General features: G+C 44.1%; 1 protein-coding gene across 2 annotated transcripts in view; it reads left to right on the plus strand.

The window, feature by feature from the left end:
- The window catches only part of peak1 (pseudopodium-enriched atypical kinase 1), a 90,646-nt gene that overhangs the window by 7,918 nt on the left and 63,995 nt on the right, over positions 1-18,733 (plus strand). Inside the window, exon 2 of one of the 2 annotated variants that reach the window (XM_068602850.1) lies at positions 8,418-8,529. The exons of the other annotated variant lie outside the window; for it this stretch is intronic. The gene's annotated coding sequence lies outside the window, so the exon portion shown is untranslated. The remainder of the gene's footprint in view (positions 1-8,417; positions 8,530-18,733) is intronic. 2 annotated transcript variants of the gene reach the window in all.

An 18,733-nucleotide genomic window follows, 5' to 3' on the forward strand; every position in this document is an offset into this window, starting at 1 on the left:
CTCAGACATACCTTGCTGCTTGTTGGGCCTGTTTACCTGAGCTCTGTCCGCTGTTGGAGATTACAGGGCTGGATGGGGGGCCGCTCGCATGCCTCAATATTATCCTGAACGTTAGCCTGACACCTTTTTTCCGGATGAGAGTGGTCTGTTTTCGGAGGTGGGTTTGTGAGTTTGCTGGATACATTTTACTCTGTATTCTATATGGTTTACAGTCTAAATATTCTGTGTACGTTTCCTAATCTGCATCTTGACAAAGCTCCGTGGAATATATAAATCTCATAAATTACAGATGAGATGGATGGGGGGGGGCGGTGGGTGTGGCGCTTTTCTGCAAATTCAGTTTAAAATGGCTCTTCCTGAAACTGCGAATGTTTAAAAAACCCTCTTCTCCACAGTTCTGAATGCTAAACCAGGTCGTCGTGACTCACTTCTTTCCATCCAAATGTGACATTTATAAATGCAACGCTTTATCTCGTGCCCCTACAGTGAGACCCCTTGTCTTTTTCTTTTTTCCTGGCAGTTTCTAATCTAATTTTACGACGAACCAAGACTACTTTAATACCTCCGTGCCTCGGCTTTGACTGACTTGAGCTCTTGGGAACATTGTGTTAAGTGCTGTCTTGAACTGAAGTAGCCGACAGAAATATATACTGCCAATGTCGTGCGGCTACTATCTAATCACAGTTGTACTACCATGTTTCATTGAGTGAAAATGTAATGACATGAACCCAGCTCCTACGTCATATAGGCACAGCCTACTGTCAGCCAATGTTGGCACAAATATTAACATCAATAAGTCAAAAGCATTTGTATATTTGTATTTCGACTCTGCCGTAATGTTGCTCAGTGTTCATGAGGACGTGTATTAGTATCATTCTGTATTTTAACGTCATATTTCTTGCGTTAAACTGCAGAGTTGAGCTGGATTTACTAACGTTACCCGACGGCAACACTGTAAAATCTCAAAATGTTGCATTTTAAACACAGTTCAAAAGACCTGCGATGAGTCCGACCTTCGTGAAAGTGCAGTGTGTTGTGCCGTTGAACTGTGATGTATTTATTGTGTTGTGTTGCATTGATATCCAAGAGGAGCATCGGCTAAACGAGAGAAGCATTGTATCATGATTCATGCATTAGGTTTAGCAAAGTGTATCAATTAACCCGGCAACTGAGGGGGTTTCTATTAGTGGACCAGATTGTAATGTTGAATTAGAGCTCACTCACAGCTTGAAATGACGCTTCTCTATTGACGTCGAGAGGAAATGATCTTTCGATCGAACGCTAACCGAGATCTAAGTGAATTTACTGGCAAACGGACCTCGTAGCGTTCGTCGCGCCGCAGCCGCGCGGCGATAATGCATCCAAACGCTCGCCGCCTCGTCACCCGTAAACAAACATCTGGCGCCCGACCTCGGCCGACACGGCAGGACTCTTTTCCGCAAATAATCCCGTTGGCGCTGCTCAAATTAAATCTGCAGACTCACCCCATTTCCAAGTCACCCAGCTGAGTGGGGATTGGGGGCGGAGGGGCGGGCACACATCTCAAATTACCTGATTTAGCTGCTGCCACCGTCACACACAAACACACACTTCTATGCTGTGATCTCATTATCAATATTAGTGCATGTCCAATCTCTGTAACAGTATCCTCCCGCCCCCTTCATCCCGGCTTGTGTTAGCGTTTGTTGTTCGGTGCGTGACACGATGTGTCTGGATCACATGAAATGGCAGGAAAACAAACACTCCCACTCCTTAAGACCCCGGCCCACACCCGGTGCCCATGTCACAGCTATATCGGGCCGGCGGGGTCTTCTGGCTGGTCGAGCGTGACGCGTCTGTCTGAGAATGGCGTGAAAGTTAGACGAGAGGAGGAGGAAACGGGCGTCTGTCGGTGAATTTTTCGCCGTTTGTGAGCCGACTGCTTGCTTGTGAGACTCTGGTGTGCGTGTGCGCGTGCCATTGTGATAGCAGAATAGGTGTCCTGCCCAGATATTGGCATTCAGCCGGTAGCTCCGGAGGGAGGGAGAGAGGAAGAGGGAGGGAGAGGAGCCGGAGGAACTGGAGGCGCTGTGATCCAGAGGATCGTTGACTGACAGGAACAGTGGCTGTGTGCTCGAACTAGCCAACGAGCACGAGGCGAGCAAAACAAGACCACGAGAACGAGTTCCGCTGTTCAGTCTGGACTCGGTGCAAAGTTCAGAGGGAGAATGTGATGTTCAAACATGAGGGCTTTTTGTTCTTCCCTTGGTTTTTCTCCGCCGCTGTTGCACATCAAGAAGGCGCTGCAGTCAAAAATGTTGAAAGTTTGTTTGTTATTCTTATGTATGTAAATCAGGAACACACACACATGTATTTATTCTGGCTTGCATACCCCCTCTCCCCCTCAGGCCCGGTACATCTTCCCTCTGGGCGAGTGCTCGAGCAGAGCACCTGCAACCGACACGTGACGGGGACTCTGCAAAGATCAGAAGAAACCCTTTTTGTGTTTTTTGTTTCTTTTAGCATCGGAAAAAAGCCGGGTGGTCCTTTGGGTGGGAGGAGCACGCAGCAGAGGACTCTAACAGATCAGATGATACCAGTTCCTACTTTGTGAAATGTCCCCGCTTGTGTTAGCGAATGTGAAACGGGTTCATTTGCTGTAAAAGATCCAAAAATCCTTGTTTTGCGAGATAAAGACAGCAGATATTCATTCATCTTGGGATGATTTTGGGATTGTGCTGTATGTGCCGGTCAGCCTTTGTGATCTTTACCTGAAGAGAGCATTGAACATATTGGCCAATAATCTATTGATCCTGTTTTCATTCAGAACAACAGTTGAGTTATGAAGCAGCTCATAACGACGAATTATTTTGAAGTCACTGTCACTTATATATGTAAATGTGTGTGTTACCTATATGTAACTTAATGTCATTGAAATATGACTTAAATATGAATATCACATATTTATTTCAATGCATGCCCTCCCCATACAAGGCCATTGCTTGTTTGAATTCTATCCTTTTTTTGTATTTATTGAGTAAATCGTGATCAAATCTCAATCAGTATCGGCCGACTGATTACACACACATACACACACACACACACACACACACACACACACACACACACACTCACACACACACACACACACACACACACACACACACACACACACACACACACTAAAGTAGACTACAATCACACTGTACTGTATGTACCTGTGCGATGTTTAAAAGCAGACACACACGTATCGGCTATATATATATATATATATATATATATATATATATATATATATATATATATATATATATAACCCATACTCGCGCTACATCCACCAGCACTTTTAATTAAAAGCTATCACTTTTCCCCCACCGTTACATCTCAGCTAGTTAAGCGAGACAAGTTAATTTACTTTTACTGTATAAGCAGCAACGCGGCTCGGTGAAGGAGCATGACAGGAAGGAGGACCTGCATATTAATCAGACTTCCTTCATGAAGGAGCCATAATCAAACGGGGTTGTCGCAGTCATTTTGGTCCAACAGCAAAGGACATAAAGACCAATAACGAAGAGCAAACACATCAAACATGAACACGAGGTCAGCGCTCGTGCATCTCCTGTCACAATAATCCAGTGGTTTGACATTAAGCTGCAAGTATCAGGTCGTTGTCTGGAGCGACCTGCACAGAAGCAGAAACATTACTTTGGTGTTTCTTTGCGAGGCTTCAAAGGGAGGGGGACTGCATGCCTGCTTTTTACTCAGCATTGTTGCTCTAGCTGAATTTTCCGAGGTTGACGCCTCACCCTATTCTTTTATTCAGCCCCAACAAGCAGCTATGCGCAACGAGCCCCGGGTCATCCACGAGGTTTCTGTTTGGCTTTCCCGGTCGTTCCAAGTGCTGCGTTTCTTCATCGGCTTCATGTCTCGGCAATCGGCACATTCCTGCGCGTGATTTTGTCTATTAAACCTGTCAATCCGAGCTTTGTGGTTGGATAGAAATCGTACACCCGCACTTGTCAAGATGCTGTGTAGACGTCGTAAAAAAATGTGGGTGCATAAAAGCAGTGGCCCAGAAGGTAAGCAGGGACATGTAGCACAAGTCTCAGGATGGGTATTAAAACGGAAAGTGAGCTTGATCTCCACCAAACGCATAAAGCTCAGCAATATGGACATCATCCTTAACCCCCTTTCAGGTCATTTCATATCTCGATAACTATCGCGACACAGCATGTTTTCTGGCAGTTCAATAAATACATATTCTCCATGAATTACATATAGTGCAGTATATACTAGCGTATATACTGAGTATATCGGGTCCATGTAGATACTAAATCCTAAACCCGGATCTTTGTAAATCCTGATATCTCTACAAGCAGAATCCCTCTGTCGTCGTCAGGTGATGCCATTTATCTTTGTACTTTAAGGAAACCACCTAACCGGAGTTCTCATAAGCTACCGAGAGTACTTTAAACACGACGGGAGTTTCTGAATTTCATTACCGATTCCAAACCTCTGACACGGTTCTTTTCACAGTTCACAGACCTCGTGTTTCACGAGGTCGTCTCCCACAGGGTGCCCTCGAAAAATATTAAAAAAAGACATACAGGGAGACACGAAGCGTTGAAGAGGGAGATCGTCTTCATGATTGGCTTCACAACAGCCTGTAGTGTGAACTCATTTCATACTCAAAATGCTGACTGCATCGCTCCTCGGGGCAGCAATAAAAGTGCAACACCGTGCCCCTGCGCAGGTTCATAGTGATCCCCGGGGAGTGTGGGCTTGATCCTGAGTGATGTCTTTAAGCCACCCCATTGAGTTTACATCGCTCCATGTTTTCATCTGGCTTGCTGCGAGTGTAGACAGTTTTAATGGTCAGCCCGTGTTTAGTTTTTTCCCCCCTGTCTAAAGCGGTGACGCGTTCCCTTCGTACCAAGTGGAGACTCCGCGGCTCGGCGGGTCCGCCGGTCTGTAATTAGTGCCCACCGTAAAACAACTCCGCGTCCCGCTGAGCGCTGCCACGGGTGGCTGACCTCGCCGCGACAATCTGGAGTTTCCCCTTTTGTCCTCCGGAGTGTCTGATGTCGAGCCAGCCGCCCGCCCTGGGAGTTGAACAGCGCCGCGCCGTATGGCGCGAGGGGGAAGAGAAAGTTGTGGACTGAGAGACAAACTAGGAAGGGAAACAATCCTGCGATTAAAAGAGGGTCTTGTTAAGTAACTTGTGTCCAGTCCCGTCCTGCCAACCCACAGCACATCTATTTAAATATAGAGTCTGATGGCGTGGAAATGTGATGCAAGCGGCCCCAACCCTCTGCTCTTGGATCAGTACGGACCGCTTCTTCCTGCCCTGGCTCCAAGATGCACAATAATGACATCACGGCTGATGTAGTACAAGGTGGCGCTCCATTCCAGTCATACAGTCTTCCACAAATATGATATCCGCTCAGTCGCTTGTCACAGCCTACCCAGGCCGCTCTCTCCTTCAAGATGCTTGAGTCATGACATCATCTTTTTACCATGGAGCTGGAGTGGCAGGCTTCTGTTGGGTTAGGTTGGAGGAGACTTTTGGGAGACTTGTGTTGATGGTTTGTGTGACTTTATGTATGTATTTTTAAAGGTTGCTTCAGTTTTGGATTCACACACTCTACAAATGTGTCTTTAGTCACTGCATTTAAGCAAAAACATCACCTTTTTGAGAAAAAAACACTTGCCTAAACTCCCTTTTGCAGCCTCAATCTCTTAAACCTTTTTCCCCCCCTCCCCACTTTTAATCTGGAATGCTTAACTTTCCATGCTCCTGTGAAGGTCGTGGTGAACTCTGGGTTGTTGCCGTCTTGGGATTCGGGTCTTGGCCCTGCAGACATGCTCCGTGGACCATTGCAAAGAGTCGGCTGCCCGTCCTGTGGCCTCTCGGCCCCACTTAGTCTGCACACACGAATGAAGAGGAGGAAACGTCCGTGCATTTCATGCAAGACACCAGAACGTTTGCGTTGTATGTTCGGAGCGCTACTCCAGTCCGTCATTGTGAATAGTGCATAGCTAGAAAAGTGAATCGGGGAAAATTACCTCGCAATGTTGTATCCTCTTGACGTTATATTGTCTTGCATGAACAGGATTGCAATGAGCGAGCGCGTCAAAGTCTTTGGAAACTTTCTCTTGCTCCACAAGCCCACCACATACCTTAATATCATGTGTGGTTTTAGTATCATGCAAAGTCTTTCGATCCAGGTTCTGTGGCGCTTGGCATGTTTCCTCCCCATAGGGATCTCTCAGTCTTAGCTTGGGTTAAAGATCAAAAGGCCCATCGCATGTCCACGTTGCCCGCTGTTCACGCCCCGACCTTTCAAACCTTGTACTGGTCGACTCGCGACTCGTGATTCTAGTCTCAGAGTGATCGGTTTCCCAAACCCGTATGCATGAAAGTCGTCCGTCTCGGCAGCAGCCTGTAAATCAAGAATGCCCGCGGAGGCGTCGCAACAACACGGGCGCAGCTCAGCGAGTGGGTGCAAACTGCAGCGGGGCTGTTCGGGATGCAATAAAACGATTCGCATCACGGTAGCAAGAGCGTGGCGTACTCTGCTCTGTGTATCGGCCCCGATTTACTGTTTGCTTCACAGTCATAAAGGGACACATGGAGCTGTTTAGCTATCTGCCGACAAAGAAATACTGAAAGTGCACTGTCAATTAGAGCCAGAGGACGGAAGTGGTCGTGGCTAAAACCTGGAGCAAAGGTAAGCCCAGGGGAGGGAAATGCCCTGACTCCACACATATTCATTAGACTTCCTTTCTTTTTGTTTGGACTCTGTACTGCAGTTCAACTTGAACGTCTTCTTACTTTCGCTTTAAAAAACTCTCAGCACTGGAACTAATGCCAAACCTCTTGCATCAATATATACAGACACATACACACTATATAAGTTCGTAAGATTTATTTTAAGAAGTACCCTCATTCACAAAATGAATGGGTACTCACCCAAACTTGTGCACCTGCATGTGTTCACACAAACACTCTGTTCACCCCGTCTTCTGCCCACTGCCAGCCAATATTAGTGTTGGATTACACATTAGAAGCCCGAGTCATGTTGAGCAAGTGGACCCTCTTAAAAGGAAAAATAAAAAAAAAGGACCCCCCACCTCTAAACCCTTGGCTGTAACAGTTTAGAGCCACTCGCTGGGCTCCATGCTGACACTTCCTCATACAGCATGCACTCTGCTTTCTACAGTAGAAACCAGAATGGCTGCAGGCATGAATTTAGGGCAGAGGAGTGGTTCATCATGGCTGATCTCTGCTGTCTGTTTAATGAGAATTGGGACTTGACGTATTATTAGGCGAATGCACAGTGGCTTTTTAAAAATTTTTTTACTTGGTGATCATCAAGTTCAACATTCTGTCTAACTTATGATGGATTCGAGGAAATCTGTCTTTATTTTCTCACTTTTGTGCTTGTGTGCGGATGCTGTTGACGAAGTTGTGTGTCATATTTATTCCTATACGCGCCTCACCGTCTTCCCGCCTGGAGACAACAGGAGCCAGCAGGCAACAGCGCTTTACAGCTTAGTTTTGTTTTAATTAAGATGATTGAGCAGCTTTTCTCTCCTGGGACCCAACCTCTTTCTCGGGGTGGGAATCTCTAGACGCCTTTCGATTCGACTCCGGGGGCTACGATGCGTCTATAAAACGACTATCGTTTCATCCTGATGCGGCAACATTTTTCTCGCTTTGACTATTTGTAGTAATTTCATAATTACAAAAAGATGAGCATCCCCGTAGTAAAAACACAGCAGGCTTTGAGTCATTTGACATAACAAGCTGCTCTTACTCACAAATAAATAATGATGTTATACGTCATAGGCAATGAGCATTCAGCTCTCGTACAAAAATAACACTTTCTGAAACATATAGTAAAATTATTGTACTCCCATTATCTCGATGTGTCCTCAAAATAAACCTTCTGGTTGTGACGATGTAGGGACGCAAGTCCTCTGCAGAAGAAGAAGCGAAATGCTTCATTACGTTAGCTTTTATCCGGTCGGATTGTATTACGTCTGTTGCGTTTAGGGGCAGCCGTATGAAACGGAAAGCTCGGCGTCACAGAATTGCTACAGGAGATTGTAACGTTGAGAATTGAGTTTTAAATTTTCCGATTCTTAAGTTTGTTTTCTGCATCGACTTATAATCTTTCAAGAGGGAATTGAGAAGCATCCAAGAATCGAGAGAGATGTCTCTTGATTCTCTGTATTTAGCGACATCTGAACAAATAGGTGGGACATTTAGTTCCTATGATACATTGTGCTTTGCTCCTGTTTTTCATTTCGAAAACCAAAACCCCCATTTTTAATTGGCCTGTGTCTGTGGCTTCTCTGGAGTCGGAGCCCTCCAGGAGCACTTGATGGTGACATTAAGCTGACATCTGCCCTCTCGCCTCCCTTGTCTGCAGGAAAATTGGCCGCAGCCTTCGAGATGCCCCGCGGCTTCGTCTGAATCAGCGACTTCTGGTGCTTTCAGGCTCCGCGACGCTCGATACAACAGGGAGCTGCGTAGCCCGGCAGGTAAAAAACCGAGTAAAAAACAGTCCCGGTTCCTGTTATTATCTGCTGGTGGACCGCAGAGTTCATCATATCAAAACTGCTGCTTCAATTCACAGTCTCTTCGTACACGACAGCAGTTTTTAATTTGCAGGGAGATCTGTTGCATTAAACTGAGCACTTCTAATGTCTCTATGAGCCACTGCACATCCAAAAAACGACGAGTGTTTTACATGATTTTCATGTGCTATGGGAGTTTCCCCCCCTTCTTCTTCTTTCAGTAAGAGTTTGGGTTGGAAACTGTTGCTGTTGTGAGCCTGTGAAAGCCACTCAGACATGAGTAATACCGCTTTGAGCAAATACACAACCTGCACCTGCAACATCACCACAACAAGGCCGAGAATTGTTATTCTTGATCAACTTAAACTTCTCACGGACTGGTTTTGTGGCGTTATTACACAAGATACGCCATCCTTCTGCCCTCGCTGCTTCGTCTGACGTGTGTTACGTCTCTGACACATTTGTGTATGAGTAAAGTTTCCCAGGTCACACTACACGACTTCAGATTTTCCACTGGACAGTTTCTTTTGGGAGCTCACGGACAAAAAGCCCACACGTTGGAGGCAAAGCCATGCGTGTGACCTGATCTTTTTCAAAGAAACTATCTGAGATATCCAGCATGCTAAATATCTGGACCTGTGAAATGAAGGCGTTTCTCTGGAAGCTTTGGCCGATGATTGCACACGAACGGGTTGTGATAAATATTAGCGACCGTGTGGAAACTATGTTGTGAACGCGTAACGCCAACAAGCTCAACTACGAGCATTGTATGACATAATTTACTGCTTCCCGGTTGCTGTTTTCAGCGTACACCTCGTTTCTCATGCGGGGAAATGATTTCACCCCTTCTGACTCCACGACCGAGGTATTTCAAAATTGCAGTTGCGCGTCGCCCAACAAAGCTCAGCAGCTATTTCTGGGCCTTGTTTTGTTTTTGTTCTGTTTTGGCAGTTATTACCACATGGACTTTGATGACTGAGTCCTCTGTGTTGTCTCAGTAAGTCCCTCCTGCATTTAATGCCAACATGGTTGTCATCTCTGTTCTATTTCACGTTGACAATACGTGTTTCCCATTTCCCCCCTTTTTTATTTGTCCTCCTCCCTCCCTCGGCACATTTTATTTGTTGTTGTGTCTTGCAAACATACCGTGCTCATGTCGCTACAAGAAGTTTGAGCGGTGGATTTCAGTTGAATAGAGTGCAGAGGACGTTGAGCATACTCTCTGCAGTCATATCACTGAAAGTATTTCAAACCACGCAATGGACGGCGACAGCAGTCCACTGATTCATGCAAACGTTTATAGTATCGAGGGAGGGTCCTGTGATTCAGCTATTCTGGCGACGTCGCATGCAAAGTGAGGTCTCTCCTGATTCCGAGTCCTAATTAGAGCCACAGCTCAATCCCACATTTGTAGTTCGATGGACTTTTCAAAAAAGGCTGGAGCGTAATGAGTCCTTTGTCCGAGTCCCGGCCGGCCAACGCACATGGCTCTGTGTTCACGGGCCGAACGAACAACAAAGGCCCCGATCGCCATCTCGTCTCATGGAGGATCTTTAGGGCGAGATAATTTGAGTGGGTTGTTTTTGACATAATTATCCTCTAAATGCTGATTCACTGATAGGAAGGTCATTAACTTCAATGTGTTCAAGAGGACGAATGAATGTGGCATCCACATTCTCCCCTCCATTTCCTCCGGGGAACTTAATTAGTGAGTTTGGAGATGTGGGCGAGGGGGTTCTCCTGGGTAATAATTACCCGTGAATATGATAGCTGCATGGGTAAAGTCGAGGCTGTAATTTCGTTGTCATTAAAAGCCAACATGTGTTCTGGTTGTATTGACACTCTTCAGTGGAGAGGTTTCTCGGAAGAAAGAATCCACCATCATAGGATTAATATGCAAGGAAGACTTTTCCGGTTGATTTTGTTTGAAGAAAATAAAAGTTTCTGCCAGATTGTGGTCATTTCTGTCAGTCGGTGTATCTTCAACCCTTCCATCAATATGTGTAGAAATGTAATATATGTTGATATGTTATAGGAACGGATGCTATAGGAGCGGATGTTTCCTTGATTTGGCTACTGAAGGGATCGCCGATTGATTGCTGGTGTCAACCCCGAAACTAAAATTAACACAGGTTGCATCTGACTGATAAAGACTGAGCCAATTGTTAAGTTGGACACCCGATGAAGCAGATGGCTTTGACCGGATTTAACCATGAATTTGCGATGATTTAATATCTTTATTTTTGAATTGTTAAAACTGTAAAATAGCTCTAACATATCTGCAGACCTTCACTCGGTGGTTAAACCTCTTTAAAACACTTTGTCTAAGGGTATGTTCAGGTCAGATTTACAGTTTATTTAAAGTTAAGTATGATGAAGGGTTGGGAACACGGGTGAATTGAAACGCGGTTCCTGTAGCGGTCTCCAGATGATGAATCCAACAAAAAAAAAGCGGTTCCACTGGCTCGACTCTCTTTTGGCACTAGGTCCTTTTTTCCGCTGCAGATATTACCTTCTCAGTGTGATTCTCAGCGGATCGCCTTTCTAGATACCTTCTCACATCGGTTCAGTACACTTCATTCCACAGCGGAGGAAGGAGGCACCGAGAATAGAGATATTCTATCTATTCGGGCCAAATGAAAGGATTGGATGGGGCCTATAACTGTCATGAGACGGGCCACAAATACCTGATTGTATTTCAAACAATTTGATTCATTGATCGCAGACGAAATGAGTTATTCAACAAATATAACACTGCGTTCGTCCTACCCTTTTTTAATATAAAGACAGTGCAGCAAAATGGATTCACCAGACTTTTAATCTCCACTTTAGATGCCTGTGGCTTTGCTACACAGTTCACGTGTGGCATTAAAATCCCTGTGGAGTCTCCGACCACTCTGCCAGTCCGTGTGTATTGACGGGCAGTATACGTACAGATCCATCAAGATTACACACTGTTGACTCATGGAAGCTCTTTAAGTTACTCCGCTTATTGATTGCTGCATTTCCCCCACTGTGATTGTCCTTGATAAATGGATTAGGATGTTCCCGAAGCTTTTTTTTTCTTTCTTTTTTGCCTCTCGAGTTACCACTTCAACAATGCTCACATAAGTGCCCTTGCTGCTGTCTCGCTCCGGCAGTAAGCAATGTAGAGGTTTCCCCATTAGGACCTAATTGTTCGAATCAATTAAGCCACAGAAGGTATCTAACTTTCAGGAAATGTAGTGTGGAAGTGTGTGGGATGGACCTTGGATAGTGCTCTGTCCTTGAAGCTCATTGGAGCCAAGGTCAGTGGAGATCAATACATGAGTGGGTGTCTGAAACATGTATTCCCATCACACTCCCGCTTCTTCGCCTCTCTTTCCCAATCCCCGACTCTCCCCCTCAAGGCCCCGCTAAGTAGACTGTGGAAACCAGCAGCTGGTGGAGTTCCCATCAGAGCGCCTCGGAGAGCGAAAGTGAAATTCACGGAGGGAGTCAATGAAGTCTGAAACATCAATATCAAACGGTCTACAGGTCGGCTCTCTGCTCCGTTCCTCTCACTGTGAGTCGGGGGAAATCTCTGCGTCACCGGCACAAAGTCAACGGAGTTATATCACATTTTGTTTCTGCTTTTTTTTTTCAATTTGCAATTCTTTTAAGTGAAGAATTTACATAATGTAAGTCGTTAATCCATTACAAGTCAGATTTGGTTTATGATTAGATTTAAAAAAGAAAAAATATATATGGCCGACTGTGGCTCGTGTCTGTGTTTCAATCAAAGGATCGGTGGTTCAAGCCCTGGCTCCGCTAGTCCTTGTCAATGTGTCCTTGAGCAAGACACTCAACCCTGAATTGTGTCCCGTTGCTGCGTCTACGGTCTATGGAAAAAATGTTGGCTAAAAGCGTCAGTGTAAAGTAATGTGTGTGTGTGTGTATATATATATATATATATATATATATATATATATATATATATATTTATATATATATATATATATATATATATATATATATATATATATATATATATATACTCTGATTGGAGACACCTGAAATAAGCAGACCAAAGCATATTTTTTTCAAATATGGCACTAGGTACATCCCTGACATCCCTTTTTAAATAAATAAAAACATTTTATTTTGAAGGAATTGTGTCAGTTGGCCTACATCTGAAGATCGCTGACCACGCGTTTAAATTCATTTCTGGCTTTCTCTTTCCATCAGCTGCTGAAGGGTCAAAGGTCAAGTAGTAAAATGACATCGGATTGACACCCTTTAACCTTTTAGGTCCGGTGGGAGCCTCGGTGGATTTGGGTAGCCCATTCAAACTGGTTCGAGACGGTTGGGTGGCAGGAACCCCTAAACTCCCTCCTATGCTGTTCGCTATAGTTATCCCAGGCCTGTTTCCACTTAACTATGACAGGAATGTGCCTTTGCATGAGAAGAGGTCGTCCCTCCTCATCTTCCCCAGTCCTGAGTCAAGGCCGCCAGGATATGGACATGCTTTCCCACGCATGCAACCTCCCATTTATCATCGGGGAATGTTGATATTTATGATGCGGCGAGCTTGACTTGGCTTACTCCAGACTTTTTGAAGGAAGTGTCGGTGTTATCTGTACTTAGTCTGCTTTCTAAAGAAACCTATACTCTAGTTTATTGTTTATCATGAATGAATAACTTGTTTTCATATAAAAAACAGCCTTAGGTTTGTTTCTTCTTCTTCTTCACAATTGGCATCTTTAGTTTAATCAATGCCAGCGGCGTGCCGGTCGCTCCATCACTTTGGTTAAAATATATTCACATGTCTCACAGGATGACATCATCTGGTGTCACCATAACTTTTGTTGTTCTTTTCCTGAAATATCCTCGCAACACTTGTCGATGAATTGTGACAAACTTTGATGTCCTGACTTTAGTTCTTGTGCCATCATCTGATCAAAAAATGTCCCTTTTATACTTTGGTTTCGGACCAAAAATATCTGCTTAACCAACACGATCAGCATGTCGAGCGTTGTTGTCTAGCACTGTCGCTATGAGCCGAAGAACAGCCTCACACGGCCGCTGTAGCACCACGATCCTGTTTTCTTTTTTTGTGACATTTTTCCGGCACACACTGTTCCTCCGAAATCTGTTCCTCCGAAATCCCACCCAATCATCCCGAGTGTATTGCATCGCGACCACAACAACCGTCATTTAAGCTGCTTCCCCCACATGCTTCCCCAAGCCATGAATGCAGTGGCAATGTTCTGTGTCTCCCCTCCGTCTTGTGGGATTAGAGCCTGGAGTCAATTTTCTGTGTAAGATGCTCAGAGTAATTAGCCAGCCCCGGCCGTTCAGCGTAAATCTTTCATCATCGGGACTCCGATGGGAACAAAAGCCGCCACATTCGCACACATTCGTGGGTAAAAGCGCGCAGAGGTCAATTAGATTTTTGAGCGCGTGTGTGACGGTTCACATGTTATCTCGTTACAGGGATATTCCCTGCAATGTATCCAGTAATTGGCTTTGGATGGAACGGGTTAGGCATTTTTTTCTATATGCATAAAGACGCAATTTATAGGGGTGGGAGAAAAAATTCGATACAGCATAATATCGCGATATTTTTGCGTGGCGATATTGTATCGATACACGGAAGCAGAGTATCGATCTTTTATTTAGTCAATTCTAAACGTTTTGGTCTTGGAATACTAAAATCAATTATTTTTTTTGTTGACAAAGTTTTCCTTTGGGGACCATTTGCGGTTGAAAAAAGGTAATAAATCGCAATATATGGCAGTATCGTAATAATATCATATCGGGACTTAAGTATCGTGACAATATTGTATCGTGGGACCTCTGGTGATTCCCACCCCTAGCAATTTAGTGTTCTCTCTCTGAAAAAAAAGTAAATTGCGTTCAGGCTTTCAGTTTCCAGTGCTGGATAACGTTAATCACCTGGAAGAGAACCGAAGTAAAAGACTAGTGATCCCTGTGATGGTGACAACCAGCAAAGTCTGACTGTGGGCTATGGACTCTGACTTGTGAAAAGGACAACATGGATTCATAGATGATTTTACAGTTCATAAAATATCACAGTCACTGCATGAGACGCAGATGAGCCTGATGCTGATCTATCACGGATATCACTTACTTCCAACCTCGAATCAGCACTTTTTGGAGCGAGTGGAATACTAATGAATAGATCTAGTTACTTCACACAGCGACACGTAATCTTATGTTTGAGATTTATTGGTCACCAGTCTGCAGCGCGACTTTCAACTTGATCCGCTTCAAGGCCCTCCAGTCTGACCACCTATTGTTTCACTGTTTAGTCATCCCGCCGTCTTGCCCGGCTCTTCAAACAAGCTGAAGTTTCAGCTGTTCGGACATCCCCCCTCCCTGGCCCCACTGCGTGGTTTCGGCTTTGAAGATGGAATGAGAAATTAGATGTCACGCCCTGGAGTTGATTAACATTGAAATGGAACATTTTCTCAAAGATTACACACTGTTTTCCAATTGCCTCTGGCTTTTCCATCGAATGGCACTGAGCGTTGGCTTTTATTTTTTCAGCGGACTAGTGACAGCTCCGTCTCTGCAGTCACCTGACCACCAGAGCGTACACTTGTTTTGCAGCTGCAGCAGCAGATTGAGGGTTGCTGCCAGAAGAGCATTTGATTATAGTATAATTGGCATGCTTCTTTTGTTGATTTAGATCTTTTTAAAGGCTGCACAACATCTCACTTGGGTTGTACTGTTGGGAGTTAGAACAGTTTTAAGATGAAGGCTTTTTGTGATTTTTTTATTTTTTTTAAATGGCCTTAAAATCAGATTTCTGCCTTAGCTTATTCACAACTGTCCATGAGTTTTGCAATATGCTTCCTGAGTAACAAAATATGTTGAATTCAAACTATTTATATTCAACCCCAAGGGCCCTTTTTGAAACTCAGACTTTTAAATGCGAGTAAACCAATAAAAGTGGATAGAAACTTTGAAACGTGTGATGGAGAAACGAGTGTAAAAGTTTTGCCTCGACGCATTTCTTCCAGCTATTTCTTTAAAGACGGATTGGCGGGCGTCTGATTTTTGACCACGGGACACAAACTAATACATGATTGATGTCACTCCGTATTGGAGGTGATGTGCAGGGCAGGATAAAGAAGCGATGGAACATGGCCTGCGAGGGTTTCATCATCCTGTCAATTCTTTTGATAGGATTTAGCTGCTATTAGAATAACATTATAACGAGAAGGAGAACCTCGGTGCGCCGCACCCCTTGGGCTGTCCTATTGAATGAGATTGCTGAACGTCTGTAATCTTGTTTTGACCGGAAGGAGGGTTTTTTTAGGGGGGGAGGGGAGCTCTGTAAAGATTAGCGTGTGATGATATGATGTAAACTACATTGCTTCCCCCGAAGAAAACACGCATCGGAGTGTCAGAAAGAGGGATGGGCAGCTTCAAGGCCGGCTTCCTCGGTCCACAGTCGTCCGATTCATCGCGTAATCCCTCTGTCACAAATTTTATTAAGCCCTCAGCATCTGAAGATACTGGTTCAGACCAGTGTAACGACTGACCATTGTTATCTGGGTGGATGTTATGAGAGAGGCGACGTGAGTTCTTCTGCTCCCTGTGTAATCTCGCCTTGTTGTGGCTCCTCGACACCCGGCCAGAGCCGGCTTCATCCCGCCCTCCGTCGCGTGTTTTTCCAGCTGTGTTTACATGCCAGCTCTCCTGAAACTTGAAGGGTCGGGTGAACGCCTCCCTCTGTACACAGACGTCTGACATCTGTCGGGACTTAACATCCTTCATGTTTTTCTTTACCCGTTTACATGACGCATACATGCTACTTTTAAGCTCTTTTATGCAAAAAAAAAATGGATTTTCAATTCTCATTTCTTCAGTTTCTTTGATGTTTATTTCAATCTGGATTTCTTGCTTCCTCGTCTTACTCAGCTGCATAGCATGAACTTGAAGGTCAGATCCTAAAGGCTTTACATGTTTGAATTAACTTAAATATGTCTATCAGAAACCAATCTCACGAAAAGGTTTAGCTTCTGTGGAAGTTAAATGAGGAGGATTGGTTCCTCGATAATCTGTGTATTTTCATTCCATGCAGCCATTAAAGCTTGAAGGGCCAGTCTAATATTTGGTGTCCAGCTGATTTTAAATTAGATGTCATCAGCCAGACACCAAATATTAGCTGAGATAGATGTACTTCATTATTTTTGTAAACTCAGCTGGACATTAATGTATTACTCAACTCCGAAATGTTCACATGAGTTAATTCTGCCTCCAATATTAGGTTTGGTGAGCACCGAGAGATCGGAGCCGCACCAAAGGGTGCGCGCTTAATGCTGACCGTCTACTTCCCACACAAACCTAATTTTACCTCAATGGCACATGATGCAAGCCACTCGTGTAAAAGAAACAGCATCCACACTGCATGCATTATTGATGAGTATGAAAATTGAGCCTCTGAGCTAAAAGGTAATCGCTCATCTGCGGTGTGCAGAGCCATTTGGTCCCCTCCATCCACGAGAGTCCACTTCTTGGCCCTCAACCCCCCGCACTCCCGCTGTGTTATTGATCATTTGCGCTCTAATTTGGCCCTTTTTTATTCAGAATGTGCAATCTGTATGCACGCAATGCATTCAACCACGAGAGGCGGAAGGCAATCTGCGGTGATGGATCGCCTCAAAGGGTCTGGCCCAAGTACCCAGGTGATGTCAGAATAATCGCCCTCTTTCACATATTGTTGAATCAAACAACAACGTTGTATTACTAAATGGCGTGCTCACTATCTCTATAGTCCTTGACAGCAAAGTCAATCCCTGGATTTGAAAAGAGTTGCAGCAATCAGTCACTGACGGTGATTAGTTTGGACTTTGTTGCAGTTTTAAATTAAACTTGACAATCATTTGTGCACGGTTTGTAACGCAGCAATAGATGACGCATCAAAAATAGTTCCATAACAATATTCCCGAAGAGATGAAGTGGTTATTTTGGTACTTTTATTGCCCACATATTGTGTTCCAGAGTAGCAATTTACAGTTGATGGCGCTTTGAATGTGAATTTAATGCACTGCAATGTTTTTCGTGGAGAATATCGCTCCGCTGGCGCTGCGACGTAGACGGAGCCGGCCGAACACGGCACTTGATTAGTCCGGCTGAAAATAACTGCCACGGAAATATCACATCATGTAAATCCTATCCATCAATCCTATTTTTTATATTGCCAGTTAGTTTCAGCGATCATGACACGACGGGGTCTTTTTATAATCAGGATGGACGGCATTGAAAAAAAAAGGAGTGCTTTTCCAAACAAAGGCAGAAAGCAGATGGGGACCTGAACGGGTGATGTCATCAAGATGTTAACGCTGGAAAGACGCCGTCGAGAAAGAATGAGAGATGATTAAAACAGAATGACTACCCAAGGATTTCTTTTGGGGAACAGTGTGTTTTCGTTTCTGCTGTTGTAACGCCGGGATAACCTTCTACGATCTGGCTCATTAGCGATAAAGCTACGGGTGAAAGAGATTGTAAATTTTATTTGTCATCCAGAAGAGCCTTTTCTGCAGACACATTTTCAGTTTCTTTGCAATTTCTTACATGAGATATCCTTCATTTCTAAGAACAAGAACAGACTGGCGAGTTTCACATGGAAATTCTCTTTTTCTGGCCGTTTTGAGAGTAAAATCAAACCCACAAATGTGATGCTCCAGATACTCAACTATCTCAAAGGAGGGCCAGTTTTGTGGCTTCTCTAACCAGCAGGACTGTTTTCAGCTGTGCTAACATCACTGCACAAGGGTTTTCAAGGGTTTTCAAAGATTTTCAAGGGTTTTCTACTCATCCATCAGTCTTCTAAGGCGATTAGCAAACACAGTGTACCATCAGAACACTGGATGATAGTTGCTGGAAATGGGCCTCTATACACCGATGTAGATATTTCATTAAAAACCAGACAATTCCACCTCGAATAGTCTTTTAGCATATTAAAAATGTATAGAGTATTTCTGATTCATTTCATGTTATCATCATTGAAAATAACTGTGCTTTTCTTTAAAAATAAGGATATTTCCAAGTGACCTGAAACTTTTGAACAGTAGTGTATATATATATATATATATATATATATATATATATATATATATATATATATATATATATATATATATATATATATATACATACATACAAACTTAGTCAT

The sequence above is a fragment of the Clinocottus analis genome, unplaced genomic scaffold (genome assembly GCF_023055335.1).
Source record: "Clinocottus analis isolate CAN_PGR_092001 unplaced genomic scaffold, fCliAna1.0.p SCAF_6, whole genome shotgun sequence".
Classification (NCBI taxonomy): Eukaryota; Metazoa; Chordata; class Actinopteri; order Perciformes; family Cottidae; genus Clinocottus; species Clinocottus analis.